The sequence below is a fragment of the Ambystoma mexicanum genome, chromosome 9 (genome assembly GCF_040938575.1).
Source record: "Ambystoma mexicanum isolate Mex_15411 chromosome 9, UKY_AmexF1_1, whole genome shotgun sequence".
In the NCBI taxonomy this organism is placed as follows: Eukaryota; Metazoa; Chordata; class Amphibia; order Caudata; family Ambystomatidae; genus Ambystoma; species Ambystoma mexicanum.
In genome coordinates, this window is record NC_090931.1 from 1,219,790,787 (window position 1) to 1,219,818,078 (window position 27,292).

The 27,292-nt window shown below is 50.7% G+C and overlaps 1 protein-coding gene across 2 annotated transcripts in view; it reads right to left on the bottom strand.

The window, feature by feature from the left end:
- Positions 1–27,292, bottom strand: part of RAB3GAP1 (RAB3 GTPase activating protein catalytic subunit 1) — a 1,600,561-nt gene that overhangs the window by 367,440 nt on the left and 1,205,829 nt on the right. The gene's annotated exons all lie outside the window — the stretch shown is intronic.

Sequence of the window (27,292 nt, forward strand, 5' to 3'; positions counted from 1 at the left end):
CAAGCCTGGTTACATTGGAGCTTGCTGGGCTCCCCCCAAGGCAGTACTAGACGTAAAGTATAGTTTTTGGACCCACAAGGTTGTAGTTGGGGTAGTAATAAGACGGCGCACCCCGCTTCGGTGGTGTCCTGAGCCATAAACCGACGTGGACACTGCCTTTGATGCAGTGGGACGAGGGATTCATAGCCGGTGCGCGCCTCGAGTGGAAGTCCGGCACCTCCCATGCAGTGAGAAGAGTTCAGAGGAGATCGACTGAGGACCAGAGTCCTCTATTAGTGAGGAGCCGTCCCCCTCGATGTGCTCAGGACGCTGGGTCAGCTGAGAACCCGACGCGAAGCAGAAGACGAGAAACTCCGGATCCACGGAGGAGCTGCTTCAGTGCTGTTGGGGTCCGAGGCACGCAGCGTGGACCTGCCCGCCACCGCAGCAAGAGAGGAGGCAGCCCCAGGAGGAACAGACAGGAGAGCTGACACCAGGTGAGAGGGAGGGCGGAGGAGGTGCCGGGAGGAACTCGCCCGTGCGCGGAGCGTAGTCTCCTCCTCGGCTCTGCGCGGGCTGAGGGAGAAGCTGTAGCATTGCGGCCCGCCCTCCCGCCATGGTAGTCTTACATAATGGGGCCTAGTGGAGCATCTAGAGGTGGTGAGGCAGAGTTCGGAAGGCCCCTACTCCAGAGTGGTGAGAGCACTCCCCAATTCCCGTAAAACACACAGAGGAGAAAAACATAATAAAGAATACAGAAACGCGAAACAAAGAGGAAGGAAAGGAGATTTAAAGGGACAAAGGAACAAAGGGGGAGAAAGAGGAGGAAAGGACAGTGCACACAGAGGAGGCACTCAGCCCCGGTCCCAATCAGGGGCTAGCATTGCACACATTAAAAAAGGAGGAGCTGCTCACATCAGAACTGAAAGGAGAGCCTTGGGGCAGTTGGGCCCAACCAGATAGTGAAACAGGGGCCTGACGATATGGCACAGAGTTAATAAACCAGGGAGAGGAGGAATGGAGCATAAGGGGTCGGTGGCCCAGGGACCAGCAACAGGCCGCCCCAATAAGGGAGGCAAACAGCAGCACAGACCCCCTCGATAAAACCCAGGACAAAGAGGCCATCGGCACAGTGTAGTTGGTGCCTAAAGAACACACAGGGCCCCGGAAAAGGGACAGGCCAGCTGAGGAACTGAGGCGAGGACGAAGGGAGGCCAGTGGTGGTCAACAGGAGCACTAAACTTTGTGGGCCATTCCTCGAGGCCACGCTGGAGGAGGATCTGGGGCCGCCAGGATAAGGGAGTGTGGTGCAGGTGGGAGTTCAGTCACTCCAACGCTTCAGGAGAGGCCTTGTTGACAGCAGAGTGGGGGAGCCATCTAACCCAGGCTGAGATGGCAGCAGGGGGTGGCACACCAGCACTGGCACTAACAAGGGATGACCTTAAGGACATACTTTAAGAAATTAAGGCAATACGGACAGACATCAAGGCCTCAATCTGCAACCTAAAGGGCTGTGTGGACAAGCTGGAAGATAAAATGGAGGGGATGGAGAATAACCTCCTGGATATGAAATATGAGGCTTGTTTGACGGACCTAGAAATGCGTGAAGGAGAAACCATTCTGAAGTTGGACGACCTGGAAAATAGGGAGCGCCAGAACAACCTATGCTTTCTAGGGGTCAGAGAACAGAAGGGAGAATCCACTGTGGAGGTTGGAAGGAAGGACTGATCAACCAGATTTTCGCCCCGGAGGGAGGGGAAGGAGGTACAGATGGAGAGGGCGCAACACCACCACTATCTGCTGCCTTAATTGTGCATATTCTGTAAAAAAGTAAAGCCTACGACCAGGCCCGCTTTCTCGCTTCCCCTCCATCACCGCTTCCTGGTTCCCTCCCTCCTCCTATCCCGCCCCGCTGCCCTGATTGGAGTTTTGCTCCGTGTGTCCAGAGCCTTAACCCAGCCTACGAGGGCAGCCCTCTGCCCGGCAGCCCCAGCGGCTAAGGGCCCAAGGCAAAGGGCGGCTCCTGCAGTGGCAGCTCCAGATCGTGCCTGCAGGTGTCAGCAGGGAAAGCCAGTGGCCAGCCACCAATCCTGCTGTCAACCAACAAGGCAAGTGCAACCAATGCTACTCCCACCTCACAGAATAGCCAATCTATGAATTGTTAGCCTGTGCCACTCCTTGCTGTATATTTCAGACCGACCTGTGTTAACAGGTACACTCACCCAACCACTAAAACGGTACCCCATTCTCCACTCCTTAATAACTCACCCTCAAAATTACTGCACTACTCTCATCCTGCCAAAACCTACTGTGTTCTCGTCTGCCTCTTATGACTGTCACAGCTAGATAGTGCGCTTTAAGTTTACTGTGTTGTATTCTGCCTCTTAAGACTGTCACACTGAGATACTGCGCTCTAAGATTGTGTTCTACTCTGCCTTCTAAGGCTGTGTCACATATAGACAGTGCACTCAACGATTACTTGAAATCTCTGGAATACAAATGGGTAGCGGAAAAAAACAGCCTCAACAGACCCACTTTCGCCTTGCACCATCGCAACTACAAAGCAAAAATCCGGAGAGCCAAAAAATCCTACTACAACAATAGGATTCTCTACTTGTAAACTGCAGCAAAGAACTCCACAGAATCATATCTGAAACCGTCAAACCCACCTGCACCTCGTCCCAATCTGCCCCATCGCAATCGCTCTGCGACTCTCTCTTCCTCCACTTCTACACCACCGCCCTGGACAGGACAACTTCCCTTAACAACAAACTGTCCCTCCTCTCCACACCCCAAATACCGACTAATACAACAACCACCCCCAACCCGCCGCCGCAACCACCTCCTTACCCACCTTTGACTCTTTCGAATTGATCTTCAAAGAAGAATTCCTTGACCTCCTTGCTGCTAGCAAACCACCTGGTTCCCCCCTAGGCCCCTACCCCGCTTCAGTCCTCAAAGAAATATTCTCGTCCACCTGTGCAGGGGAACATGAAAGAACCATTCTAAATGACTCCCTTAGCTCTGGAATCTTTCTGTCAAGCCTCTTCTTAAAAAACCATCCCTTGACCCCAAAAGCTACAGACCCATCTCGAACACCAGATTCTGTGCAAATCTCATCGACTGAACAGCATACTCCCAACTAAACGCCTTTGTCGAATCCAACAACCTCCTTGACCGCGCCCAGTCTGGCTTCAAATCGCGACATGGAACCGAAAACACTCTGGCCTCCATCTGGGACAATCTTAAGATCACTGCAGACTCTGCAGGATGCGCTGCACTAATTCTCCACAACCTGTCTGCCGCCTTCAACACGATTAACCACTCAATCCTCCTTGACCGCCTCCACTTGCTTGCAATCCGTGGAACCGCTCTCAAATGGATCACCTCCTTCCTCAACAACAGGAAACAAATAACCCTCCGTTCCCCTTTTGTCTCAGCTGCCCGCTCTGTTAATACTGGCGTACCGCAAGGCGCACGTTTATCCGCTTTCCTATTCAACCTCTTTATGTCCACCCTTCCTGGAATCATCCACCTGCACAATATCTTGTGCTACAACTATGCAGACGATACCCAAATCACCATTAAAATCCACAACTCTGAGTCCAACTGCCAGCCCGACCTTGCAGCCTGCCTCCTAGATATTGACCATTGGATAACTATAAACCACCTCCTCTTAAACCCCACTAAAACCGTAATGATGGTGTGCAGCAACACAGAGCTTCTGCCCCGTCCACTTCCGTAGCCCCGTGCTGCCACAGTAAAAAATCTTGGGTGCACTTTGGACTCTGGCCTAACCCTCTCCCGACAAGTCAATAACGTATCCAAATGTTGCCACTACCATCTCAAGATTCTCAGTCGCATTTTTCCCTTCCTCTCCTTCCCAAACAGACTTGCCGCTGTTATGTCTATTGTAATGTCGAGTCTGGACTATGCCAACTCCCTTTACCTTGGAGTGCCAACCTACCACCTTAATAAACTTCAAAGAGCGCAAAACTCTGCTGGTAAACCTGTCCTCACCCTGGGTCCAAGAGACCACACCTCACCAGCTCTCAAAATCTTCCACTGGCTCCCAGTCAGACGAAGGGCCACTTTCAAGACCCTATGCATTCACCCATCGTGCAGTGCACAAGACCGGCCCACTATACCTGCAAGATAAGCTAAAACCATAGCTCCCACCCCGCAACCCAAGATCAAGCTCTGCCCTCCTCTTATTCCCACTGCCCACTAATTCCATCAGGATTGGAGGATCCTCCTTCTCAGCATTGGCCCTGACTCTGAGGAACTCGCTTCCACCACACCCAAGACTATATGACATTCCGCAAATGACTAAAAACATGCCTCTTTCCATAACACCAACAACAGCCCTAATGATGAGTCTGAACCCCCAACAACCCACAGATTATTTATACATATGTACCCCCAAACTTTTCCTCAAGAATATGCTCACTGATTCGGCTACAGACAACCGTATATGAACAATGAATAATGAATAATGATCCTTAGATCGTACCCACTGGATAGAATAGATGGATTGATGAACAGATGGATGGATGGAGTAGATGGATTGAATAAATGAATGGAGTGGATAGACGGAGTTGATGGGTCGAATGGTTGGAAAGGATAAATGTTTGGAATTAATTTATGGAATTGATGGATATAATTGATGGAAAAGATTGAATGAATCGACACAAATGGATGGAATGGATGGCATGGATGCATGTGGAATGAATGGAAGGTATGCATATTGAATTGATGAATGGAATAGATGGAATACATGTATATGGAAGTGATAGAATGGATGGAGTGGATGGAATAGACAGAATGGATGGAATGGACAGATAGAATGGATGGATGAAATGGATAGATGCAATGGAGGGATGAGATGGATGGATGAAATGGATTAAACGGAATGAAAAGGATTGAGTGGATGGAATAGAATGGATAGATGAATGGAATGAATGGTTAGAATTGATGGATGGAATGGATGGCAGAAGGGATGAAATGGATAGATGGAATGTATTGGGTGGGGTGGGATGGGATGGGATGGGATGGATGGAATGGAGAGGATGGACGGAGAGGATGGATGGAAAGGATGTAGAGGATGGATGAAAGGAGGGAGAGGAAGGATGGAATGGATGATGGATAGAATGAATGAAATGATGGAGGGAATGGACAAGATGGAATGAATGCAAGGAAATGGATGGAGGGGGTAGATGGAATGGAAGGAATGGATGGATGGATGAAATGGATGGACGTATGTGGAATGAATAGACGGAATGGACTGCATAGATGCGTGCGGAATAAGGAACCAGTTACTTACCTGTAACTGTTGTTCTCCAGCATGGGTTTGGCATGGATTCACATGCTCATGAATATTCCCCGTCGTCAGGCTGGGAATCCTCGGTAAAGAAAAAATCAATATCAGTTTTGTTTCTGATCTGTCTTTCTTAGTTGTAACCAATCACTGATCTCTGGGTCATACTGCCCCCAGCCAATGACTGCCCTCTCCCTAAGCCCCTCCCCTGGCAGCCATCCTCAGATTTGGTAGCACGTAAAGTGGCAGTAAGACAAAGTGAAGAGCCGCAGAGGGGAAGGAGGGAGGGTTTGCATGTGAATCCATGCCAGACCCATGCTGGGGAACAACAGTTACAGGTAAGTAACTTGTTCCTTCTCCAGCATGGGGTCTGGCATGGATTCACATGCTGATAAATATAAGAATACATAGCAGTACACACATGCACAACCACAGGAGGTGGCAAAAGGCTGAACATTAAGCATTACCTAAACTCAACATTAAACAACTCTTACCTCCTCACCAGGCCCACCTTCAGGTGAACAGGTTGCGCAGCACTGCTTGGCCGACTCTGGACTCCTCCCTGGAATCCCGGTCGACGCAGTAGAATCTTGTGAAGGTTTGCGTCAACCTCCACATAGCAGCCCTGCAGATGTCCAGCAGGGGCACACCAGACAAGAACGCCGTAGTAGCAGCGATCGCTCTGGTAGAATGGGCTCTAGGACGGCCGGGCAACGGTCGGTTGGCCAACCGATGACGGTGCATGATGCAGCCGGAGAGCCATCTGGAAATGGGAGCCTTCCCTTGGTTCACAGGTCCAAAGTTCACAAACAGCTGTGATGTCTTCCGAAAACTCTTTGTTCGGTCCACGTAGAACTTAAGCGCTCTAGCTACAGCCAGCAAGTGCAAAGTCCTCTCGGCTGGCGACGAAGGCGACGGAAAGAAAACTGGCAACACCAAGGGCTCGTTAAGATGGAAGTCCGACGGCACCCTGGGCATGAAAGAGGGGTGCGTCCTCAGCACCACCCTCGTATCGTGAAAAGTCAAGTATGGAGGCTTGCAGGATAGGGCCTGAATCTCTCCCACACGTCATGCAGAGGTGATGGCCAAAAGGAACGCTGTCGTCCACAACAGGAACTTCAACGGAGCCGAATGTAAAGGCTTCAATGGCTGCCCCATGTGACTGGTCAGCATCACGTTGAACTCCCACGCCGGGCCCGGAGCCTTCACCGGCGGGAACGTTCGGAACAGTCCCTTCATAAATTCCTTCACTAGTCGATGAGACCACAAGGACGGCCGTCCTGTGGTTCTGGTGTATCGGGAGATCGCTGCCAGATGTATCTTGATGAAAGCATGAGCTAGTCCAGCTTTGGCCAGTAGTATGGTAGCACTTGAGGTGCCGTAATCCGTAGAGAGTTGATCTTCTGTGCACGGTATGGCACCAGACAGAGAACCTCTTCCACTTATGTCCGTAGCACTTGAGAGTTAAGGACGCCCTGGCCTTTGCAAGTACTTCTCTGCAGTCAGCCGGGATATCGTACCCTCCAAACTCTAGTGCTGCAGGAGCCAGGCCTGCAAGTTCAGCGACTCCGGGTTGTGATGAAGAATGGCGCCTCCCTCTCTGGAGAGAAGATCTGCGTCCGTCGACAGCTTGACTGGTGGGGACGCTGGGAGGTCCAGAAGGTCCGGGAACCAGATCTGTCTCGGCCACGCCGGCGCGACGAGGATCATCCTGAACTGGGAGCTCTTGAGCTGGCTGATGAGTCGAAGCAGCAGCGGCAACGGAGGAAACGCATACAGGAACAGGCCGTCCCAGGGGAACGAGAAAGCATTGCCCATGCTCCTCGGCTGGGGAAACCTGCTGGCGAACCTCTGGCACTTGGAGTTCGTCGCCGTCGCGAACAGCTCTATCTGGGGTTTGCCCCATCGTTGGAAGAGCCGATCCACGTGATCCTGGCGTAGTTCCCACTCGTGGCGTGAGCGCAGCTCCCTGCTGAGTGAGTCGGCGATGGTGTTTTTTATTCCTGCCAGATGGAAGGGAGCCAGAAACATCCCCTGGGCGACGGACCAGTGTCACAGATCCTGGGCCTCCTTGGATAGGGCTGGGGATGTGGTGCCTCCCTGCTTCCGGATGTAGAACATCGTGGTGGTGTTGTCGGTGAAGATCCTCACGACCTTGCCCTTGAGGGACGGGAGGAACGACTTGAGCGCCCAGAACACGGCGCGGAGTTCCAAGATGTTGATGTGGAGAGACCTCTCCTCCGGGAGCCAAAGGCCTCTTGTGTGGAGAACTCCGGTGTGCGCACCCCATCCTTCCAGGGAGGCGTCCGTCGTCACCGTCTCCTGATGTGCCGGGGTCTGGAAGTCCGTGCCCGCCGTGATGTGCGCGCGGGTGCCCCACCACTGAATCGCCCGACGGAAAACCTTGTTGAGCGGGATCTTGTCTTTGAAGCTTCCGTAGCCTGCACAGGTGCACTAGTAGATGCATGAGGACATCATTTCGAGGAGGGAATTGATGGATCTCACCCTGGCCACGTCCGTGGCTAGCAGACACTGCACCTTGCCTAAGATGGCCTTCGTCCTTTCCTCCGACAGAGACGCCAATCGTTCCACTGTATCGAGCTTCGCTCCCAGAAACAGTGCCACCTGCGACGGAACTAAATGGGATTTCGGGTAGTTGATAGAGAAAGCCAGCACTGTGAGAAAGCAGACGGTCTTCGCCGTGTGCTCGACGGCGAGTTCTCTTGTTCTTGCACGGATGAGCCAGTCGTCCAGGTAGGGGTAGACGTGGATCCCCTGCAGGCGCAGCCGCACCGCCACTGGTGCTAGGCACTTGGTGAACACCCTGGGTGCCAACTTCAATCCGAATGGCAGAGCTCTGAATTGGTAGTGGCGTCCTTGAACCACGAATCTGAGGAACTTTCGGTGTCCTTTTAGGATGGGGATGTGGAAGTAAGCATCCTCCAAATCCAACAACGATAGGAAGTCGCCCTCCTCCAGCTATCCCAGCATTTGCTGGAGAGTGACCATCCTGAACTTCTGTGCCTTGATGTATTTGTTCAACCGACGTAGGTCCAGGATGGGGCGCCAACCGCCTGTCTTCTTTGTGACGAGGAAGTATTTTGAGTATACTCCGGAGCCCCGTAGCCTCTTGGGGACAAGCTCGATGGCACCTTTCTTGAGCATCGCCTTTACCTCCAACAGCAGTTGAGGGATGTGATTTTCCTTCCTGGCCACGGGAGGAATGCGGGGACACTTCTTTTGGAATTCAAGAGTGTGCCCATGGGCCAGGGCATCCAGCACCAAACGGTCGGTGGAGATGGACTCCCACACGCTGACGAACTTCGCCAGCCGGCCTCCCACTGGGGTGTTTCAGTGGGGGCCCGACGCTACGGCTGGTTCAATCTTGCTTGGAGGTGACCTTGGCGCCTTGGCCTCCTTGGCGACGACAAGATCCTCCTTGTTTGCCACGACCTCTGTAGGCCTCCTGGGACGAGGAGCGGGCCGCCTGGCAATACGTAGAGGAACCACTGCCTGATCCCTTGGAGGCCCCCCGTCTGCCTCCGGCACTCCAAAAGGGCCGTCGTTGCTGAAGGACTCCCAGGGCTCGGGCCGTCTCTGTGTCGGCCTTGATGGCCAGCAGCGACTCATCCACCGTTTTCCCAAACAGGTTGTTGCCGTCGAACGGCATGTCCAAGACCCTGGTCTGCACGTCCTAACGGAAGTCTGTCGCCTTGTGCCAGCCTTGTCGTCGAAGGCAAACACCGTTGCCTAACTGGAGAAACCTGGTGTTGGCAATGTCCGTTGCCACCGTTATGGCATGGTCCGACGCCACCTCACCTTCCTGCAGAATCTCTAGGGCCTCCGCCCTCTTGTCATCTGGTAGGAAGTCCAGTAGGGGAGCTATCTTGTACCATAGCTCCCTGTCGTAACGGGCCACAATCGCTAAGGCGTTGGCCACTTTAATCGTCATCGCCGCCGAAGCGAGATGACCCGTCGCCCCATAGCGTCCAATTTCTTTCCCTTGCCGTCAGGTGGGGAAGTGGAGGTTGAAGCTGTCGCCCCCGCTGCTTTCTTCTTGGCCGCCGCTGAGACAACTGAATCCGGCGTCGGCTGAGCACTGAGGCACAAGGGGGCGGCGTCGGGGACCCGGTACTTCTTCTCGTACCGGTCCCTCTTGGCAGGCGTCGTGGACGGGTTCTTCAGGACCACAAGTCCCTCGTCCCAGATATCGTCGAGTAACGGTACCGCGAGGACCGTCTTTCTCTTGGCCTCTCGCCGTTGATAGAGGAAACCTCCCTTCTTCTGTTCCTCTGGGCAGAGCTGGAAGAGCTTGGATGCCCTGGCAATCATGGCTGAAAGGAGCCAATTTAATCGGGCAGGGAAGCCCGAAGGGGTGGTGATGGAAGGTCCATCCCGTCGTCACCACCGTCGTCATCCGTCTCCGTCATTGTGTATCCGTCGCGTCATCCCTGGGATCCGGAGAGGGGGATGAAGTCTCCACGGGTGGCGAGGGCATGAAGGGCAGGGGGGAGACATGGGGGGTGAACTCTCCTCGGCTTGCTCGGAGGGCTTCCCCGACGGGCCCGGTTCTGGATCGTCCGCCGGGGTTTCATGGTAATCTCGTCCTTATCTCTGTGCATAAGGTTTGTATTGCCATCAAAATGGCCGCCGAGTTGTCCTGAGGCTCGGGCAATGGCTGTGATGGGAAGGCTGGCCGCTCCTCCACTGGGGCCTCGTTGGCTGGGGCCTCGTTGGCGCCCCCGTTGCTATCTTCGACCACCTCTTTGGGATCTCTCCCGTGGGATCGTACCTTCTCGAACCTCTCGTTGAGGCTCTTCACAGCCCCCACCAGGCTGAATCCGTGTCCGTAATGGCCACCGCCCCCCCCCTCTTTTTCAGCCGAGGTCTTCACGGGGGTCTTGTCGGTGGGATGGAAAGAGGATTCCCTTCGCGGTGGCAGGGAAACTCTGGGCCCCGAGGTCGCCTCCACTGGTGTAGTGTCATGATGCCTTGTCATGATGCCTACCTCCAAGGAGCCAGGCCGGGCCCAGCAACCCCAGAGGCAGACATCGTTTTCCCCAGGGAAGTCTCAGCGGGCCCAAGTCGGGGCCCTTTGGACTCAGTCCTTGCGCCTTAGGCGCCAGGCTCATGGCAGACCCCAGTCCTGGCGCCTTAGGCGCCAGGCTCATAGAAGAGGATATGTGTTTAAGTGCTTGGGTGCACACTTACCTGATGCAGACCTTGCTGCTTCATCCAGGCCCTCTTGAGGCCTGAATGGGACTACTTTACCTGTAGGACTACTTCACCACCCGGGTGTGGTCGGGGAAGGATACATACCTGATTGGTGGAAGGATACATACCAGGAACTTCCTCCAAGGCTATTTAAACCCCACCCGAACAGCCACACGTGCTTCGCGTTGTTCTGCACCTAGCAGCTGGACGCTCACCGTGTCAGCTCCTGCATCCTGACTTCAGCCACGCCTGCCAGCACCCTCGAACACCTGCAAGGGGAGAAAGGAAGAGAATAGGAGAAGAAAAGCCCTTGCCTGCTAAATCTGCATCCCAGAGTCATTTCTCCAACGGCCCTGAAAAGGAAGACATCATTTCATCATTTTAAAGGCATTTTGTTTCGATCGCTGCAGCGCTGCATTTTACTCACCTTTGCAAGGCGCTTCCATCTTCAGCAGCGATCTTCCGGATTCAGCTACGCCCCGGCGCCTAGAGGAAAAAAGACAAGAACAAAGGTGAGAGGGAGAAAAGGAATAAGGAAAGCTCAGTTTCCTTTTAAGTCTTACCTGTTGGATTATTCCCACTGCATTTCGGGTCCTGCCGCTTCCTGGCATCTCCGGACCCCGGCGCCTATGGGGAAAAAAGACAAAGACATTGAATGAGCGAATGCAAAGACATTACCTGAGCGCTCATCCAGAACTGTTTCACTTCGGGTCGGCGCCATATCTCCGGCACTCCGAACCCCGGCCCCTAAGGGGAAAAAGACATAAGCATTAGCGCTTGCTGCAATTAGACAACGAACATTATTATTAAGCTTGAACTTTTGAACAGAACTTTTACAGCGCCTTACCTGAACAGTCAAGCTTACCTGAACTCCCATCAATCCTCAATCCAGTGAAGTAACTGGGTTTCAACGCGCCCCTGCATCAGAAGCAGGATGGAGAGCTCATCCTTCCAAACCCTAAGGTGAGGCTTCACGGGGAATCGTGGAGGAGGTATCGTGGAGGGTTGGAAGGGAGTGGGAGGCTTGAGCATTGTTCCACAGTTGGTAATACTCCCTTTTCACGCACAGGAGGGTATCCAACGAGCCAGGGAAGCCAGAATAGAGGGGCCCTTCCTGTCCATCTTCAGAGTTCTGCGCCTTCGACGCCGCGCCTCCGTGGGAACCAGGTGAGCGTTACATGTAGCATCCACAGGCTTCGCCAGGGTCGCCGCGACTCCCTCGATAGAGGCCTTAGCCGGGTGAATCAAGGCCTTCACCACCTTGGGCGCGCTTGAGGCCTTCACCTTGGGGGGAGGGTCACCGCCTCGCTCCCCCCCAGATGAATCCTTCGAGATCGTCCAGGGCCTTTCCAGAAGCTTACCCGGGTTCTCGGATTTCCTCTTCCCCGAACCAGAGTGTTGGCTCATGGTTGATGGTGCTGGGGAAGGTGCGCCCTTCCTGGCAGCCGAAGAGCCCGACTGTTCGGTGCTCCCAGTGCCCGCGGACTAGCAGTGCTTAGCCTTCTGTTGGGCCCCCGTCGCCGGGGCGCCCTCACAGTTCTTAGAAGACTTCTCAGACCTTTTCTTCTTCTCACCTGCTGGGCCCTTCTCCAGCCAGTTGGCGAGGCGGGAAAGACGATCCCTCATGGTTCCGTTCCGATAGGTTCTTGCAGAACGCACAGTCCTTCTCCACGTGAGTCTTGTCGTCATGAAGGCAGTAGAGACATCTCGAATGCTCGTCGTCCTTGAAAACATTCTGTAACCCGCATCCAGGGCAGTTCCTGAACAGCTTGGATCCGGGCGTCGAGCTACCCTTATCCTGGGCCGCGTCCATGGTAGGCCTCAGCTCTTCTGGAATCCTCCAAGAAGAGTCACTCGACGAAAACTTCACCCTTAAGGGAAGTAGGAAATTCCGAAACGGTTCCCCATTGATCGGAAGAAGAAACGGTGGAGCTTGAGGTTCGATTTAACCGAAAAATGAGAAAATCTCCTTGAAAAAGTGTGAAAACGCAGCAAAAGCTCGAGAGCTATAGCACGAGGACTCCCAACACTTGAACGTGCAGTAAAAATCTGAGGATGGCTGCCAGGGGAGGGGCTTAGGGAGAGGGCAGTCATTGACTGGGGGCAGTATGACCCAGAGATCAGTGATTAGTTACTAAGAAAGACAGATCAGAAACGAAACGGATACTGATTTTTTCTTTACCGAGGATTTCTAGCCTGACGACGGGGAATATTCATGAGCATGTGAATCCATGCCAGACCCCATGCTGGAGAAGTGGAATATATGTACATGTAATTGATGGATGGAGTGGATAGAATGGAATTGATGGAAGTGATGCAAGACATCAGATAGATGAATGAATGAATGTAATGAATGGATGAAGAAATTGAAGAAAAGGATGAATGTTTTGACGGACTGGATAAATAGAATGAATGGATGAAGAAATGGTAGAAATGGATTGATGCTTCGCTGGAATGGATTGTGGTTCGAATGAACGGATGAATAAATGGAAGATAAGGACGGATGCAGTGGTGGAATAGACAGATGGACTGAATGGGGGAAATGGATGGAATTACCCCACCCTCCAGCTCCCGTGTGCCCACCATGCACGTGTCTCTGTGTACCCTGCTTTCCTGTTCCCGGCTGTTTTATATCCCTACGTCCCGTCCGTCATGATCACGGGCAAGGTATCAAGTATAAACTCTCAGAAGAATTGGACTTCATTTTATCACACTTGGTTCTTTCATAAGAAGAGGCTGGGTGAGAAGGAATTTCAATGAACAGTATGGAAGTTTTGAATACCAAAGATGGCCGCCAGGGGGAGTCAGCAAGCTACTGTGTTGCTCCATTCATTCCGCTCTGTTGTCTTTGTAAGGTCTGCCCACCATGGGATCTCCGCTTCGCGTTGAAACTGCCTAACAGCAGTGCAACGTTTACCGCGGTTCCATTGGAAAACCTCTGGTCTCTTCACAGAAAACCTTTCTTTGTCCATTTCCACAGTTCTCTGATATTTCTTTCCCCTTAGTTTTCATCTTCTGCCCGTCCGTAAATTCCGATTTCCCTGTTACCTTTTCACTGAAGCAGTTTCTGTCACTCGCTCGTACCTTGATACGCTCTCATAATCCCCAAGCGTATTCATCGTACTCAAAGCTGAGTTTTACATGCTACAAAAACGCAAGTATTGCTGAATACAAAAACATTGTATGAAATTTGTAACAACTTGTAACTGTATCCTTGCACGGAAGTCATCACTCAGTTGTGTGAACTTAGTTTCTCTCAGCCTCTGCCGTTTAGGTGAAAGCAAGTTTAGTTTATAATTAATTGTGCTTGTACTCCTATTTGTACGGCGCAGTTCTTGGGACTACAGTCTACAGTTGAATTTTCGCTACGGTAGTAGTTTATTGTTAACGCTAATACTGGAACTTTTAATTCAGTCCAGCCGTTCCTTAAATTCCACCGAACCTTCACATTATTCAGTACCATTCGCTAGTGCGTCCATGAATTCTAAAGGTCTTCACAATTATTACACAACCATTTCTTCAGGAGCCCCCAACTCTTCATAGAAAAATCAACATCAGTCAGGAGAAGCTATGCAGCATTTAATTCTTCAGAAGTTTTCAACTCTACATAAAACAACTTTTGTCATGAGAAGTGACGTTTCCATTTTCTTCCTCAAACGGCTATCTCAGCGCTACAAGAACATCTGTCAGGAGAAGTAATCCACACATTTCTTTTCCTATTTTCTTCTACTTCCTTAGCTATCACTTCACCTAGTGGAAACTTAGTTAATCACCAGTTAATATACTCTATCAGAACAGATAATCATTCCGGAATCCATCTCTTCAGAACATGCACCCCTGCACTCCGCAGGATGGAGAGCTCATTACAAAATCAACACTGGTAAGCAATTACAATCCACAGTATGAGAACAACGTATTTTAGATTCTACTAGTCATTTTGAGAAAAAAGGCAGAGGTGGTGCATTGACATTTTACTGAGTATTATTGTTGAACCTTGCAGGGTCTATCAGTCCATTTCCACCAGTATGAACCCACTGATGAACGTCCATAGACCTGGTGCCTCCGCACAGTTCAGGTAAGCGTTACACCGTCCTATCGCTGTAAGCCCAGCCACCTGGCACTATGTGTCCGTATGTCGCTATGCTCCCTGCCATGGTGTTGCTATGTATCCCAATGTACTACCCAACCCTCTCTTCATCATGTGGGCACCTGTGCCCATATATCACTGTGCACTCTGCTTTCTTATCCCCACACTGTTACTATATATCCATATGCCCCCACCTGTCACTGTAAGCCCAGCCCATTGTCACTGTGAGTCGTGTGTCAATAAGCTTAACCTTCATATCATATCACATCATTACGTCTACTCTTTACTATACACCATTACTGAACTAGAACACAGCTATACCCCTGACAAATTCGGCCTAGCTGTTCACATACAAACACTACAATGAACACCTCAACACCCTAATAAAAAGCAGCGATCCGATGACATTCCGGCATAGCTGCTCACGTAAGCGTCCTTCAGGCCTAACGCAGCCAATCCCAGTCTGGATGTCCACCCACCAGACTGCAGACATTCCAAATAATATTTTCAACACCACACCTAACGCTAGGATGCAGCTACCATAGAGCTATTACATCAGCTGCACACACAACTGGTGCACCCACGCACCCTAAGACACCACCTCTCTCTACTGACCTGAACTCCGGTTCGCCGAGGGCATTCAACCTACCAGCGCTTTGAGGTCATATCAATGATATATAGAGCGCTATATAAATGGCAAGTAACATAACATAACAGAGGCAGTGGCGCGGAGGAGGGAAGGCCCCAAGATCGATAGTGGTCTGATTCCTGAGATACCGGGAGAAGATGGAGGTTCTGGAGAAAGCCAAGCAGCTGGGGAGTTTCCAATATGAAGAGGACACAATCAGGGTGTTCCAAGACTTATCGGGGCTCACCCTAACCTGTCGCAGAGATTACTGCCCCCTTACACAATGGCTGACTGAAAGGGGAATTAGATACCGTTGGTCCTTCCCATTTGCGCCGACGTTTGAGAAAGGAGAAGCAGATTATCGAGTAACCAGCGGACAGGAGGCAAATCAGGTTCCCCAAGTTCTTAAGTGCCACTTTGCTCCGGCAGCCTACTGGTGAGTGTTTGACCATCTAGGCCTCTAATTTTGCATTTTTCTCCAGCCCCAGGCCAGTGCTCACCCCCATCAGCCTCGCTGCCCAGATCGTTTCCCTTCCGTTTTTCCCTCTCCTACACCCAGCCCTACCCCCCTCACTGATTGGTCCCCCGTCTAGGTCATTACTGACTCTCCCAGAGCAGCCCTCTTCCCGGCAGCCCCACGGCTAAGGGCCCCAAGGAAAAGGGTGGCTCCAACAGAGGCGGCCCCAGAGGGTATCTGCAGGTATCTGCAGGAGAAGCAAGAAGCCAGAAGCCAGACATCAACCAACACCAACCAAAAGTAAGTGTGGCAAGGGTGAGGACTGAAGCAATTACTTCACGCCTGACATCCCTACCAAACAAGCTCTACTGTTGTAAATTCTTACATCTAGACTGTACTCTCAACAACATTGAGCATGCCTAAATTGCTCCACTGTGTTAAATCTCACATCTAGATAGTCTGCACAAATATCATTGAGTGTACCCCAATAGCGTAACTGTGGTATAGCTGTTAGGTGTGCCTAATCAGCCCCACTGTGCTAAAGTTGAATTCAGAAAGTGTGCCTAATAGCGTAACTGTAGTATAGCTGTTCTTAGAAGGGGTGCCTAATCAGCCCCACTGTGGTAAAGTTGAATTCATAAAGTGTGCCTAATAGCGTAACTATGGTATAGCTGTTCTTAGAAGGTATGCCTGATCAGCCCCACTGTGCTAAAGTTGAATTTAGAAAATGTGCCTAATAGCGTAAACGTGCTAAAGTTGAATTTCAAAAGTGTACCTAATATCATCGCTGTGGTATAGCCGAACTAAGAAAGTGTGCCTAATTAGCTTCTCTGTACCAAAGCCAAATTCAGAAACCCTGCCTAATGGCATAACTGTGGTTTAATTGAATTTAGAACTGTGCCTAATATCATCGCTATGGTATAGTTGAATTAAGAAGAACAAGTTACTTCTTACCTTGTAACGTTCATTTGACGGGATGTTCCTCCGACGTATTCCTCATCTTAGATATCTCCTTCCAGCTCTGCTGGCCTCGGAAAATTTTTTCTCTCTCTAGAGGGCGCTGCGCGTCGACGTCCTCCGAGCCGATGTCCCTCGACAGCCGCCGTATCGACGTCGACGTCATCCTGCCTATAAAGGCAGCGCGCAGCGTCCGTTGCTCAGTTCCATTTTGTAGCCCACAATAATACTTTCTGGACTAAACTAATCACCCTGAAGGAGCGTAAGCTGCAACAACAAGGGAAGTAGAACTGCGGGGATGGATGGGAGGGTCGATGAGGAATACGTCGGAGGAACATCCCGTCGAAAGAACGTTACAAGGTAAGAAGTAACTTGTTCTTCAAAGGGATTGTATCCTCCGACGTATTCCTCATCTTAGATAGGCTCCCATAGCAGTATTCTATTATTGGAGGAGGGAGTACTGACTTCACGCTGTCTTCTATTGATTAATAGAATGCAGTGCAGCCCTTCCAAACCTAGTCTCTTGACTGGAGGAGGAATCCAAATTGTAAAAACGTGTAAAGGTATGGACAGACGACCATGTAGCGGCCGCACAGATGTCTTTAACCGGCACGCCTCTTTTGAGGGCCGAAGAAGCTGCAATACCTCTGGTCGAATGAGCCCTAAGGTTTTGAGGGGGCTCTTTCCCTGCCGGTTTATAACATTCCAGAATGGCTAGAATGATCCATCTGGAAATGGTCTGCTTAGTTATTGGTAACCCCAGCTTGTGACCTGCGTAACCTACAAAAAGCTGGTCTGCCTGTCTTATCCTGGCTAGTCTACTGATGTAAAAACTTAAAGCCCTCCTAGGGTCTAGCCTCTGTAACCTCTCTTCCTCTTTCCCCGGGTGAGGAGGAGGATAGAAAGATGGTAGGGTAATCTTCTCAGTGATATGGAATTCAGAAACCACTTTTGGGAGGAAATTAGGCTTCACTTGCAGGACAACTTTGTCTTTGTGAAATATTGTGTGAGGGGGTTTACAAGAAAGAGCTTGTAATTCGCTCACCCTTCTAGCAGATGTAAGTGCTATTAATAAAACAGTTTTAATAATAAGGAATCTTAACAAACAAGAATGGAGAGGTTCGAAAGGTGTGCCCATCAGGAAAGTTAGTACTAAGTTTAAATCCCATAGGGGAACTTGGAATGGTCTTGGGGGATAAACATTGGTTAACCCCTTTAGAAACTGTATTACCAAGGGTAATTTGAAATAGGATGGTTCTTCCGCAGTACGCTTAAAGATGGATAGCGCTGCGAGATAGCCCTTAATGGTGCCAACTTGAAGGCCTGAATTTGCCAAATATAGTAGGAAGGACAAAACCATTGGTGTACCACATGAAAAAGGGTCGATATTCTGTTCTCTACACCAGTTGCAAAATCTGTTCCAACGGCAGCGGTATAAAGACTTTGTTGCTGGCCTCCTTGCCGAAAGCAACACCTCCATAACATCATCAGGGAGGTCCCAATCCTTGTACCTCAGCCTTTCAGAAGCCAAGCGTGAAGGTTGAGGGTTTTGATGTCTGGATGGAGAACCTGACCTCCCTTCTGTGAGAGTAGGTTCTCTCTGAGTGGAAGTCGAATTGGAGGGCAGATGGACAAGTCTAGAAGGTCCGGGTACCACGTTCTCCTGGCCCAATCCGGGGCAATTAGGATCATGGTTCTCCGGAATCTTCTCAACCTCCTGATCATTTGAGGAATGACAGGGACCGGTGGGAACGCGTACAGAAGCGGAAACTCCCAGTTCACTATGAACGCGTCTCCCAGAGCTCCTCTCGGGGGAAATTCCCTTGAGCAGAACAGGTCGCATTTCCTGTTTAGGCTGGTGGCGAACAGATCTACCTGAGGGGTTCCCCAAAGGGCGAAGATCTCTTGAAGGACTTTCTGAGCTAGTTCCCACTCGTGGGAGACTATGCCCTGCCTGCTCAGAGCGTCCGCTGTCAAGTTCTTCTCTCCGGCTAGGTGAACTGCCGATAGAGAGATTCCTTCTTGGATTGCCCAAAACCAGAGCTGCATCGCCTCTCTGCACAGGGGTAGTGATCCTACGCCTCCTCTTTTGTTGAGGTAATGCATGGCCACCGTGTTGTCCGTCATTATCAGGACGTTCTTCCCTTGTACAGCTGGCAGGAACGCCTTCAGCGCAAGTCTGATGGCTTTCAGCTCTAACAGGTTGATATGTAGTCTGGACTCCGATGGAGACCAACGACCGCTGATGGTCAAGTCGTTGGTGTGGGCTCCCCACCCCGTGAGTGAGGCATCCGTGACTACTGTTATCTCCGGCCAGGGTTGCCAAAACTGTTCTCCTTTCAGAATGTTCTCCTGACAGGCCCACCACTGAAGGTCTCGAGCCACCCTGCCGGGAACCTGAAGAAGATCTGTCATTCTCCCTGAGAATTGTGACCACTGAGTCCTCAGTGCCCACTGGAGGGATCTCATTCTCAAGCGAGCCTCTGGCACTAGGAAAATGCAGGAAGCCATGAGGCCTAGCAACCTCAAAAAGTCGAAGGCTGGGAGACGTTGGGCATGTTGGAACTTGGTGACCATCTGTAGAATATCTTGAGCCCTCACCTCTGGTGGCGAGGCTTTTCCCAGGGAAGTGTCCAGGATCGCTCCTATGAACTGGAGTCTCAGCGATGGTATCATTTGTGACTTCTTTAAATTGAGGGAGAAGCCCAGTCTGTGAAGGAAGTGGCACACGTGATTTAGCTGGATCTGAGCTTGTTCCGAAGAAACAGCCCTGATCAACCAATCGTCCAGGTAGGGGTAGACGTGAATACCTTCCCTCCTTAGACTTGCAGCCACTACCAACATTAACTTGGTGAAGACCCTCGGGGCGGAGGTCAGCCCAAATGGCAGCACTCGAAATTGATAGTGAGAGTTGCCAATTGCGAACCTCAGGTATTTCCTGTGTTTGAGATGGATAGGCACATGGAAATAAGCGTCCTGAAGGTCCAGAGATACCAACCAGTCCTGGAACTGAAGGGCCTGGAGGATCTGAGAAAGAGTGACCATCTTGAATTTGTCTTTTTTGAGGAATTTGTTCAACTCTCGCAAGTCCAAGATGGGTCTCAGTCCTCAGTCTTTCTTTGGAATGAGAAAGTAAGGGGAGTACCAGCCCTTGTTCCTCTCCGCTACAGGTACCGGTACTATGGCACCTTTCTCTAGCAGGTCCAAAATTTCCTGCAAGAGGAGCGGATCTGGAGCTTTCTGAGAGCTGATCCCCAGTGGATGACTCTGAGGTATACGTAGGAAAGGCAGTAACCTTGGGCAACTGTTTCCAATGCCCAAGCATCTGACGTGATAGCCTGCCATACCGCCAGATGTTGAGTCAACCTGCCTCCTACAGGTGTCCTGTGAGGGAAGTCCTCAGAGTGGTTTTGGGGCGGCTGATGCAGATGCCGATGGTAAAGAGGCACCTGCTGTTGCTGCGGCTTTTGAATATCTACCCCGTCCACCTCGGGTAGTTCTTCTTTGTCCCCTTTGAGCCGGTCGTCCTCTACCTCTTCCGAATGCGAGTAGAAGCGAAAGGACTTGCCCCTCGCAGAGGTTCCTGTGGGACGAAAAGGAGTCGGACGGATTGCAGCTCCTAGGGATTTAGCTGCTGCTTTTGAAGTTTGCAGTTTCTCTAAACTGTCATCCGCCTTTTTCCCGAACAAAGAAGAGCCATCGAATGGCATGTTCAAGAGTCTGGCTTGCACATCTGGGGCAAAACCAGACTTTCTCAACCAAGCGAATCACCTGGTTGATGTACTTGCCGCCATTGCTCTGCTGATACTGTCAGCCGAATCAATGCCCGTCTGGAGGGATTCGCACATAGCGTCTTTACCGTCCTGTATAATATTCAGGAACGCATCCCTTTCTTCTCCCTCCGGGATGCAGTCAGCCGCTGTAGAAGCACACTCCCAAAGTGTATGGCTGAACCTAGCAAGGGTGCAAGTAGCATTCACAGATTTTAACGCCATGATACATGCTGAAAAGACTTTCTTTGCCATAGCATCATATTTTTTATCGTCCCTGTCCTGTGGGACGGTAGGATAAGCCGTCTTGACATCGGTAGAGGATGCTGCCTGTACCACCAGACTTTCTGGGGATGGGTGTTTAGACAAAAACTCAGAGTCTGTAGAAGATACCCTGTACTTTGTACACAGTTTTTTATTTACTGCTGGTACGACATCTGGGGTTTCCCAGTTTGTCATGATCTTCCTCTGAAGAGCTTTATGAAAAGGCACCACAGGATCCTCCTGTGGGCCTTTGACAAGAATATCCGTGAGGTCATCTTGTTGGAAAGATTGTGAAGGTGCAAACCACCCCATGAACTCTGTGATCCTGGCCATTAAGGCTCTATAGGGGGTTTCAGCATGCTCCCCCGGGTCTGGCCTAGCAAACTCCACCTCAGGGAGTGTCTAATCCACTTGCCTCATGTAAGGAATCATGAAGATCCTTTAACCTGCGTTCTTCAGAGGAAAATTCCTCTCTAATTGGGGTTACAGGTCCCTGCAACTCAAATGTGTCTTCCTGTTCAGACAATTCACCCTCTTCCAAGATTGAGGACATAGTTCTCAATTGTTCTGAACTCATAAAGGGAGTAAATCCCATTTCCAAGGCAGAGGGTGCCGAACTTGTCATTATCGGCCTCGAAAACGTCGATGTCGTCGACGCCGAAGGCTTCGAACGTGGCGTCGAAAACAAAGGCGGAGGCCTCGAAGACCTCGACAGAATTGGAATTCTACTCGACAATCTCGAAGCCATCGACGTCGAGGACCTGGGGATAGTCACTGGGTGTGTCGTAACCGTGACTTTTCTTGGCATCGACGCCGGTGTCGAAGCTGGCGTCGAGTCGACAGACCCGTGTGTCGAAGGTCCCTTCGACAACGGCGTCGAAGACACCGACCTCGGCGTCGATGGAACCCTCGTCGACGGCGTCGACGGAACCTTCGAGGAAGGTTTGGAGGTCATAGTCCTACTCGAGGGTTCGAGACGCGCTTGAGAGGTTTCCTTCCCCGGGTACTGCGACTCGCAGCGTTTTTGACCTTCGGGTCTTTCGACCAGAGCATCGCTCTCGGCAGTCTTCGAGGGGGTCAAGGCCGCTTTCTCGAAGACGCTCATCATATTTTTGCGGAATTCCTCCCATTCAGCCCCGGAACTATGTTTCGTGGGGAAAGGGATTCTTTTTGGCGAAACAGAGGAAGAGGAAGACGGAGAAGGGGATCTTCGACGTCTCCTCTTCGAGTGCTTCGATCTCGAGGAGTGATGGGACCCACTCCGAGACCTGTAGCGCGAATGGTGACGAGGAGATGAGTGTCTCGACTTCGTCGACGAAGAAGAAGCTTTAAAAGTCTTACCTTTCCCCAGCTTCCCCCTACGCTCCTTCAGGGCCTTAGCTATCATGGACATACAGTCCTCGCATTCCGAACAATGGTGTTCAGCTCCCAAACACCACAGACAAACTCTGTGAGGGTCAGTCAGCGACATCTTTTTCCCACAATCTCGGCATTTTTTGAAGCCGGATCGAGGAGTTGTCGGTTCCGACGAGGAAGCCATCGAGTACGGATCGAATAACTCGAGGTAACTAGGTATTAATCTGACAAGAACTGAGCAACGGTATTCCGAGGCACCGAGTAAGCGCGGAAAAACGGAACTGAGCAACGGACGCTGCGCGCGGCCTTTATAGGCAGGATGACGTCGACGTCGATACGGCGGCTGTCGAGGGACATCGACTCGGAGGACGTCGACGCGCAGCGCCCTCTAGAGAGAGAAACATTTTTCCGAGGCCAGCAGAGCTGGAAGGAGATATCTAAGATGAGGAATACATCGGAGGACACAATCCCTTCGAAAGTGTGCCTAATAACATTGCAGTGGTATAGTTGAATTAAGAAAGTGTGCCTAATACCACTGCTGTGTTATATGTTGAACTAAGAAAGTGTGCCTAATTACCCTCACTGCTCCAAGTTGCATTTAGAAACTCTGCCTAATAGCATAACTGGGGTATAGCTGAATTTAGATAGTGTGCCTAACATCATCACTGTGCTAAAGCTTAAATTTAGAAAGAATTTAGAAGTGTGCCTAAATAGCCTCACTGTACCAAGGTTGAATTTAGAAAGTATACCTAACAACATCACTGTGGTATAGATGAATTAGATAGTGTGCCTAATAGCGTCAGTGTGTCAAAGTTTGAACTTAGAAAGTACACCTAATAGCAAAACTGTGATATAGTTGAATTCTGAAAGAGTTCCTAATATCACCACTGTGATATATTTGAATCAAGAAAGTGTGCCCAATAGCGTGACTGTGGTATAATTGAATCCAAATAGTCTACCCAATAGCATAACTGTAGCATAGTTGAATCCTGAATTTTGAAAATGTGACTAATATCATCACTGTGGTATAGTTAAATCTACAAAGTGTGCCTAATATCACCACTGTGGTATAGTTGAATCTTGAAAGAGTGTCCAATAGCGTAACTGTGGTATAGTTGAACCCAAGTAGTGTGCCCAATAGCATCACTGTGGTATAGTTGAATTTAGATACTGTGCCTAACAGCGTCACTATCCGAAAGTTTGAACCTAGAAAGTGTACCTAATAACGTATCTGTGGTATAGTGGAATTTAGAAAGTGTGCCTAATACCATCACTGTGCTATAGCTGAATCCAAAAAGTGTGCCTAATAGCGTCACCGTGGTATAGTTGAATCTAGAAAGCGTACCTAACAGCATCACTGTGGTATAGTGGAATTTAGAAAGTGTGCCTAATACCATCACTGTAGTATAGCTGAATTTAGAAAGTGTGCCTAACTAGCATCACTGTGGTACAGTCAAATCCTGACATTACAACCAAGACCCAACTACGCCCTAGCCACGCCATGAGTCCTTCCCGCCCAGCGAGATCCAGAGAAAGAGCCTCACTCTCGTGCGCCTCCCTTCCCCTAATTTCCTCCCCCCCAAACCAGCCCACCCTCCACCACACTCTCACCCCACCCCCTATCCAAACATCAAAACATCAAGCAAGAGGAGCCTGATGGCGAGCCGACCATCCTAAACCCCCTGTTCTTCCCATCCCAAGGCCCCTGTTCCTCCCATCCCCTACATTCACCCGCCCCCCATCACGCCCGCACCCCGGCTCCTCCAGTGACCGTCCCACCCTCCCTCCCAGAACCACCTAGCCCTGCCACCACTCCTTCCCCTTTCCCCGCATCAACTCCCTGAAAACATCCTCCACTGACCTCATACCTTCCCCTCCCTAAAAACTGTGCGTCTTGCCCTGGCAAGAACAGTGGCCACATCCCCATCACCCTCTGACCCCCCTAGCCTCTCACACACACCAACTGCAATAAAAACCCTGAAAAAAGGAAACACACCTGGCCTCCTTCAATCTCTCATCACTCCTCGCCCCTCCTGTCTCAACCCACCACCTCAATCTCTCAATCACGATCACCACCTTCCTCCCCCTCCTCACCCTGCTTCGAACCCCTCTCCCTTGAATTTTTTCCGACCACAACTAGAACCCCTAACCCCCTACGTTTCACCCTGGAATCCCCAGCCCCAAATCCGTCTTCCCATCTGACCAACTTCACACACCCGTCCAACCCCACTCTCCCCACTCCCACCACCTCCACTGCCTGCCTACTCTTCCCAACCACCATCGACCAACCGGCCTCTACCACCCCCCAGATTCCACTCACTCCCCTCACTCCCTACCACTCCCCTCCCCCGCAACCCCTCCTAGCAACTCACCCACTCCTCCCAACCACCACTTCTACAACCTCCACAACATCCCCCTGTGCAGAAGTAAGATGCAGCCTCTTTAATGCCCGATCTGTAGCAAAAAACAGACAGCATCTTTGACCTCCTCGCCTCGACAAACCAGACTTAGTCTTTATCACGGAAACCTGGTTCTCTGACGACTTCGCCCCTATCGCCCATGAAGCCTTCTCCCCAGACTGCTCCCTCAGCCCACTCAACAGATTCTCTAGAGGAGGAGGAGTAGCAATCGTTTTCAAATCACACTTGTCGGCCTCAATCATCGACTGCCAGACAGTCAGCCCTTCCAGCGAATCGCTTCTCGTCGAAACTATCCCTCCCCACCTACGTTCTCCCATAGGCTTCCTAATCATCTACAGACCTCCTGGCTACGACATACAATTCTCAACCAACCTCTGTGATTCGATAGCAACCATCCAAATAAACCATTCCACCCTCACTCTTCTAGGAGACTTCAATATCTGGCTAGACATTCCCACCAACCCAATGACTCACTCATTGGTCGACTGCCTAGATGCGCTTAACCTCCGCCTCACATAAACGGCCTGACTCACTCTAAAGGACACCCGTGATGCCATCTTTAGCTCCCACGACCAGATACATCTAAGACCCGCCACACCTATCATCTGGTCCGATCACTTCATTGTTCCTTCCACCATTCGCTCGCCCGCCCCCTCCCCATACTCAAACCAGACCCCCCAAAATCAACGGAAATGCTGGAAGAAACTAAAAATCCTCCCGGACCTAGCCGATGCACTCTTTGAATCCCCTCCCCCCAAGCACCCCACGCAACAAACCCTTAACCTCCGACGCCTTTGACTCATGGCTCAATATCTCATTAATCCCATTCACCCCCACTTGCCAATCTTCCGCTCGCTGTGGCCCTTTTCCCAGATGGTTTACACCAGAAGTGAAGACTGGAAAACAACTGTATAAATCCCTCAAATGCAAATGGCGGAAAGATAAAACCATATCAAAAAACGAATGAGCAAGGTCAGGTCAATCTCTGCTGAAGAGTAACCACTGCTACACCCTGAGTGGGGGACCCCTTGTGTGGGTGGTCACAGAATTCTCATGAAACTGTTCTTCTGCACAACAGGGTTTTATTTTGAAGTGCCAAGGAAGAACTCGAAAACATTAACCAGAAAAAGAAGAAACTCATACGGACCGAAATGCATGGCAAGTTTATGCTGGAGTACCTCAAGGCTGGCATTATGCCGGAAGGACTACAGGTAAAGAATATCCCACGGGTATTCACGGACAATCCTAAATTCACGAAAAATGTTTGCGGGGTCGGAAACAAATGCAGCTGTGATTGGCTAATCCTTGTCATAGACACAGCAGACGAAGAATGCAAAAAACAAGGAGCAGAACTTCTAGAAATAGAGAGGAAATTCCAAGATGATGCCACAATACAAGACGCAAAGGCCAAGCTACAAAAACTAGAAGCCGAGGTCGAGAAATTCCAAACAATAACCATTGAGAGAAAAGCCCAAAAATTCAAGAAGGACCTCCAAAATTACGGAGAAGAAAAGACATATCCTTACCTGCATGATAACTACTATACTGAATTACAGCAACAAGGAAACTACAACAGAAGAAACAGAGGAGTAACCTTCTCAGGCACCTCATCAAGCAGCAGTGGTAGTGCATCGGGAGGTTCAGGCAACCAACAACAGGCACAACAACAACCTTTTTTTCCCAGCGGCATGCAACGAGGGTGACACAGAAGAAGACCAGGCATTGGTACCAAAACCAACCACAACAGAGAGGATACCAATCTTCAACCTATCCGACCATATAATTTCCGCCGCCGAACAAAACCTGTTGGAAAAAGGGTTGTCCTTCGTACCGGCAGCAAAAGCTCATGCTTTCAACACTGAAGTCGAACTGAAACGCTTTTTCCGGAACATTCGCTTGAAATACTTCTTCGAGGTTTACCTACCAGAGCACTCGAACACTATGATGGAACGACCCGAAAGAGGTACAGACAACACCACAGGCCTCAAAATGAAATCAACATTTATGCCTCCTCCCCACACTATCCCTTGTGAATTCGAAGCATATGAGAAAATGGTCACCAAAGCTGTCCAGAAGGGACTCACACAGCACAACTTCTTCGCAGACAACCTACAAACAGATGAAAGAACAGCGTTACGTTCCCTTAAAGACAACCATGACATCACCATCAAACCCACGGTGCCTTGCTCAGAGAAGTGGGAGACGACACATCAGGACTTTGCGCGTGCAGCTCCGAAAACCGCTAGTTACAGACCCTCAGGCAGCAGCTCAAAGCCCGGGGAGCAGGCATACCACCATCCCCGAGATATGATATGATATGATATGGTATTTGTAACGCGCCTATACACAAGTGTTTCAAGGCGCGGGGGCCACCGTGCTCTCGCCAATAGAGAAAGGCACCCCTGCAGGATAGAAAGGAGAACGGGTGCTAAGCCCCGATACAGTTGCGCCCCTTCCCTCAAAGCGCTCCCGCCTCCCCTTTGGGGAGATTCTTCCTTTCAGAGCTAGTACTCACCCGTGTATCCCCGCTGACAGCTTTCGAAAGATTCCGCATCAGAAGCATTTAAAACGCACGCCGGTCAAAAGTAAGGAAGAGGAACTGCCGGAAGTGACGTTGCGAAAACCGGAAAAACATAGCAACTGGAAAGAGCAAAACATACTAGCCTCTGGACGCCCAGGCCCCGCCCCCCTGTGTCGAGTGACGCCCAGGAAGCCTTGTTAACACCAGCCTCCTCGCGCACCCGCGCCGCGCACCTGCCAAGTACATTCTAAGTACTGTTGGCTGTGGACTCGGACTGGTCTGCGCTGTTCCCTGGATTTTCTTTGCAGCGCCGCCTTTGCTC